The 5,939-nt window shown below is 39.3% G+C and overlaps 1 pseudogene; it reads left to right on the top strand.

The window, feature by feature from the left end:
• Nucleotides 1-4,514: 4,514 nt before the first annotated feature.
• LOC112400762 (RE1-silencing transcription factor-like) overlaps nt 4,515-5,939 on the top strand; it is an 8,992-nt pseudogene continuing 7,567 nt past the window's right edge.

The following is a 5,939-nucleotide window of genomic DNA, read 5'->3' as shown; positions in this document are numbered from 1 at the left end:
GGCAGGCGCTGGTGGCAGCAGCACGTAGGAATTCGCGTAGCACGTTGGGCTTTCTGACTGTGCTTGGACAGTCTTCCCGACCAACGTTAAAATCCCTTTGGGGATGGTAGTTAGAGTTTGGGAAGAATTAGAAATTACCGAGTAGTCTGGGCTGTTAAACCCTTGGACAGCGTTTGCTTTGTGTGATGGCATTTGATTCCAACTTTTGTTGGTACCTATAACTCAACCGGTTTGTGTTTATGCACTTGGGTGAGACAGGATTACTTTTTGTATTTTGGGTTTAACATTTTTTTTTTTTAGCCTTTGCCACCTATTTTGCTTTTTCTAATTTGCAGGAGAACACCTAATTTGAGAATTACACCTTTTAGGTTGGAAAGTAGCATGGTTAAGACAGTTTATAAAAAAGCCCAACATGTTTTCAAGGTGATCTTGTTACGGCTCCGCCAGGCAAGTGGGCCAAGTCAAGCGCAGTGCAAGAAAGTTGCTGATTTGGAGATGAGTTGTCCAGTTATTTTATTAGGGGGTTTGAAAGTTTCTGTATTTTCATTTGTGTATTTTTGAATACACCAAACTTCCCTTTTTACAGGAAGAAAGGTCCATAACTTTTGTTTACTTTGAAACAGGTCATCAAAAAAAGAAACTAAGTGGTACTTTAATGGTACTAAGTACGTTTTCAGAGTACATTGGACCCTTGAACAACAAGAGTTTGAGCTGTATGGGTCCAGTTATATGTGAATTTTTTTTTCAAGAAATATATTGGAAAGTTTCTTAGAGATTTGCAACATTTTGAAAAAATTTACAGATGATACACATAGCCTAGAAATCTCGAAAAAATTTAGAGAAAGGTACCTCATGAATGCCTAAAATATATGTAGATAATAGTGTATTTTATCATTTGCTACCATAAAATATATACAAATCTAATAAAAAGTTTAAATTTATCAAAAATTACACAAACACAGACCACCCATGGCACCACTCCAGTTCAGAGAAATGTAAACAAATGTAAAGATGCAGTAGTAACTCATTACTGCTTAATATTAACTGTAGTCCATACTGTAGTACTGTAATAATTTCATAGCTACCTCTTTTTGCTATTTTGGTGAGTGCAAGTGTTGCAGGTATCCACTCAAAACGTCTTGTGAGTCTAATCATTTCCGGGTGAGCAGTTGGTCTCTCCAGTAAATTGTGTTTGCAGTAAAAAAAAAAAAAAAAAAGTCACCTCTCGTAGTTCCTGAGTGTTTTTTATCGTGTTTAGTGTGATACCAGAAACCTTGAATAACACCGTGGGACCCATATGAAGTGTTCTAGTGATGCTGGAAATGCTCCCAAGAAGTAAAGTCATGACATTAGAAGAAAAAGTTGAATTGCTTGATATGAACCATAAACTGAGTTCTGTAGTTTCTGACCCACCATTTCAAGATCAATGAGTCCAGTGTAAGGATTGTTGTAAAAAAAGAAAAGGAAATTTGGAAAGTGTCTCTGCATTTTTGCCAGCAGACATGAAAGACTTGCACTTTTTGCAAAATGCCTTTCTATCTCATATTGAAAATGCATCTTTTACGTGGGTATAGTATTACTATAAGAAAGGCATACCTATAGAGTCTTAATATGATTCGAGGAAAAGAGAAGTTATATGACGACTTAAAGCAAAAGGAAGGTGCAGTTTCTAAATCTGGAGAATTTAATGCCAGCAGAGGATAGTTCGGTAATTTTAGAGAAAAATATCAAGATACCAGAACCGGCTTTGAGTTCCCAGATGCGGTGAACACAGTTATTGAAGAGAAAGGCTGTCTGCCTAAACCAGGTTTTTAACAGAGAAATGTGCCCTACTCTGGAAAAAATTGCCAAAAAGGTCATTCATTAGTAAGAAAGAGAAGTGAGCATCAGGATTTAAGGCTGATTGAAGACTAACATGTTTTGTGCGAATTGATTTTTTGATCAGGACTGCTCTTATCTATAAAGCTGCTAAGCCCACTATCCTTTTTTTTTTTTTTTTTGGCCACGCCATACGGTTTGCATGATCTCAGTTCCCTGACTAGGGATTAAACCTGTGCCACGGCAGAAGCCTGGAATCCTAACCACTAGGCCGCCAGGGAACTCCTGAAGCCCACTATATACTTAAAGGGAAAAAAGATAAATACCAGTTGCTATTCTTTTGGTTGTACAACAAGAAAGTCTCGGCGATGAGAAAACTTTTCTGGATTGGTTCCATCAGTGCTTTGTCCCTGATCACGAAGTACTTTGCAGTAAGGGACTGCATTTTAAAGTTCTTTGGTATTGGACAATGCCCCTGGCCACCTAGAACCATGAGTTCAACATTGAAGGTGTCAAAGTGGTATACTTGTCCCCCAACACAACGTCTTTGAATGAAGCCTGTATCGAGGTGTTGTAAGGACCTTGAAGGCTCATTACTTGTGGTACTCTATGAAAGGATTGTCAATGCTATGAAAGACAACCCCGATAGAACATCATGAAAGTCTGGAAGGATCACATCATTGTGATAGAAAAAGCTGTGAAAGCCAGCAAGCCTAAAACAATAAATTCCTGCTGGAGAACACTGTCCAGATGTGCATGACTTCACAGGATTTATTCAAGAAACACATCTTGGGAATATTCAAGAGCTAATAGACACCATACCAGAGGAATTAACGGAAGTCGATTTGGAGTTAAGTGTTTCTGAGCCGGTGCCAGATGATGAGGAAAAAGACATGGAAATAGCAGTACCAGAAAACAAATTGACATTAGACAGTCTGGCAGCAGGGTTCCTTTTGTTGAAGACTACTTTTGACTTCTTTTATGACTTGGACCCTTGTGTGATACAGACAATAAAACTAAAGCCAGTGGTTGAAGTAGGATTAGTACCCTATAGAAACATTTTTAGAGAAGTGGAAAAGAAAAAAAGTCAGACAGAAATTAAGATGTATTTCCCTCAGGTTACACAGAATGCCTGCCTCCTTCCACTTCCTCCACCTCTTCTGCCTCTGCACCTCTTTCTTCCTTCCCTTCCACTTCCTCTACCTCTATCCACTCTGACACTCCTGACTCAGCAAGACCAACCCCTCTTCTGCGCCCTCCTCACCCTACTCAACTGAAGACAGAAAGATGAAGACCTTTATGATGATCCACTAACACTTAATGAATAGTAAATAATCATGCCATTCAGTTAATAAACTTATCTGTTGGATATGTGTGTGTCTTGTGAAAATCTAGTAATCGTTTAACAAGAGCTGGGAGACATTGTGGCATCATCGTCATTACCTAAGTATTTATTGTGTGCAAGACTTGTACAAAGGTATAAGATGATATTTAATATGAAGTTAATAATGTATTAGTTTTTGTACTGCTGTATAACTTTGCTTTTAAATACTTACATTAAAATACAGTATGCCTCTTATAATTTGAGAAAGCGTATCAGCCTATCATCACATGTATGCAGTTTTTTAAAACAAAACAGTATTTCCAATACTATATTATGAATATGCCTTATACTATATGCTTAAAAATTTTGTGATTAATTCATTTGCATATAGGCTAGGCTGCTGTGAAGCAGTCCTATTGATCACAATAGACTACCATAAAGCAATCATTGTTGCTGCTTCTTTATCAGTGCATTAATCGTTATACCTGTAAATAAGTATGAATTTCTTTTTCACATTATCTTTTCTCTTTTGATGCGTAATGTTAGTAATACGTGTAACATCTACAGTATTTTGCATCATATAATACAATATTGATAAAGATACTGACAAGCACAATTCATCTTGTACACTATTATATAATGCACATAACATGCAAAATATGTTTAACTGATTGTTAATGTTATCCATAAGGCTTCCGGTCAACAGTAGGCTATTGGTAGTCTAGTTTTTATGGAACCCAAAGTTACATGCAGATTTTTAACTGCACTGTGGGTTGGTGCCCCTAACCCTCTTGTTCAAGGGTCAACTGTAGTTTATTCTTTTGGAGCTAGTTGAGTTCATATGAACTTCAATTCACTAACTATAGGCTTCTGCTTTTCAGGCTGTTTGTACTTAATAAATGCACAGGTAGCTTTTGGATTTTTCCCCTTTCTGATTCAGACCAGTAAACTTTTGAAGGGGGAATTGAGAGGACAGCAGTTTACTGTTCATATATGGAATTTAAAATAAAATTTTAATTAGCACTAAAAATGAAGGTTACTTATATTTTTCCACTAGAAAAAGTAAAAGTGCTTGAGGGAAGGCAAGCCAGTGGTAGACCTAGTTGATGGATGAGTTGTGTCGAACGCTTGATAGAATTTTTTGTAGGGGGTCATAGAAATTTTTTTGATGACTGCAGTAAAGAGAATTTGGAATTATAAAAATATTGTAAAGGCTTATTTTCAGTAGTTAATGAGGCTGATTGAGTTTAAAGATTATATGGGAAAATGTATTTTTTTAAGTTACGGAGAATTACAGTGATGCTGTGGGTTTAGACCAGTAAAAGTTGTGTTTAAAGTGGTGCTTTCGTGTTACTTGTTTTGTTTTGAATGCAGAACACCGTTATGGCCACCCAGGTAATGGGGCAGTCTTCCGGAGGAGGAGGTCTGTTCACCGGCAGCGGCACCATGGGCATGGCCTTGCCTAACGACATGTATGACTTGCCTGATCTCTCCAGAGCTGAACTGGCTGCGCCTCAGCTCATCATGTTGGCAAATGTGGCCTTAACTGGGGAAGTAAACGGCGGCTGCTGTGATTACCTGGTTGGCGAAGAAAGACAGATGGCAGAATTGATGCCTGTTGGGGATAACAACTTTTCAGATAGTGATGGAGAAGGACTTGAGGAGTCTCCTGAGGTCAAAGGCGAGCCCAGTGCGCTGGAAAACATGGAACTGGAGAGTTTGGAACTCAGTGTTGTGCAACCGCGGCCTGTGTTTGAGGTGTCAGCTGCCTCAGAACCGTACAGCGCAAATAAAGATCTTCCTCGGGAAACACCTGTAGCAGAGGACAAATGCAAGAACTTGAAGACCAAGCCGTTTCGCTGTAAACCATGCCAGTATGAAGCAGAATCTGAAGAACAGTTTGTGCATCACATCCGAGTTCATAGTGCCAAGAAATTTTTTGTGGAGGAAAGTGCAGAGAAGCAAGCCAAAGCCAGGGAATGCGGCTCTTCCACTGGGGAAGAGGGAGATTTCTCCAAGGGCCCCATCCGCTGTGACCGCTGCGGCTACAATACCAATCGCTATGATCACTATACTGCTCACCTGAAACACCACACCCGAGCCGGGGACAATGAGCGAGTCTACAAGTGCATCATTTGCACGTACACCACAGTAAGCGAATATCACTGGAGGAAACACTTGAGAAACCATTTTCCAAGGAAAGTATACACATGTGGAAAATGCAACTATTTTTCAGACAGAAAAAACAATTATGTTCAGCATGTTCGAACTCATACAGGTAAGAGGACCTTTCTTGTTTATAAGTGTACGCTACCCCCCAAATGAAACACTTTAAAAATGAAAAATTTCAAACATCTCAGAAGTAAAGAGAATGCCCCACTGCACCCATGGGTCCCCATCAGCTATACTGAAGAGTTATTAATATTTTGTCATATTTGACAATTCAATATTTTAAATAACAGCTTTATTGAGATGTACTCCACTCCCACACAATTCATCCATTGAAAGTTAGAATGCGTTGGTTTTAGTGTGTTCACAGAATTGTGCAGCCAACACCCCAGTCAATTTTAGGACATCTTCACCCCAAAAAGAAACCCCTCTCAGTGGTTGCTCCCCATTTCTCCCCAACACCCCTTAATTATTCACTTTTAAATTGACTTTCATTAAGGGGTCTTTTTTTTTTTTTTTTTTTTTGAGGTCCACGGGCCTCTCCCGCTGCGGAGCACAGGCTCTGGACGCACAGGCTCAGTGGCCATGGCTCACGGGCCCAGCCACTCTGCGGCATGTGGAATCCTCC

The sequence above is a fragment of the Neophocaena asiaeorientalis genome, unplaced genomic scaffold, assembly GCF_003031525.2.
Source record: "Neophocaena asiaeorientalis asiaeorientalis breed wild unplaced genomic scaffold, Neophocaena_asiaeorientalis_V1.1 scaffold19, whole genome shotgun sequence".
NCBI classification, from domain to species: Eukaryota; Metazoa; Chordata; class Mammalia; order Artiodactyla; family Phocoenidae; genus Neophocaena; species Neophocaena asiaeorientalis.
The sequence above is the reverse complement of the archived record's forward strand: the minus strand, read 5'-3'. Positions and strand labels throughout refer to the sequence as shown.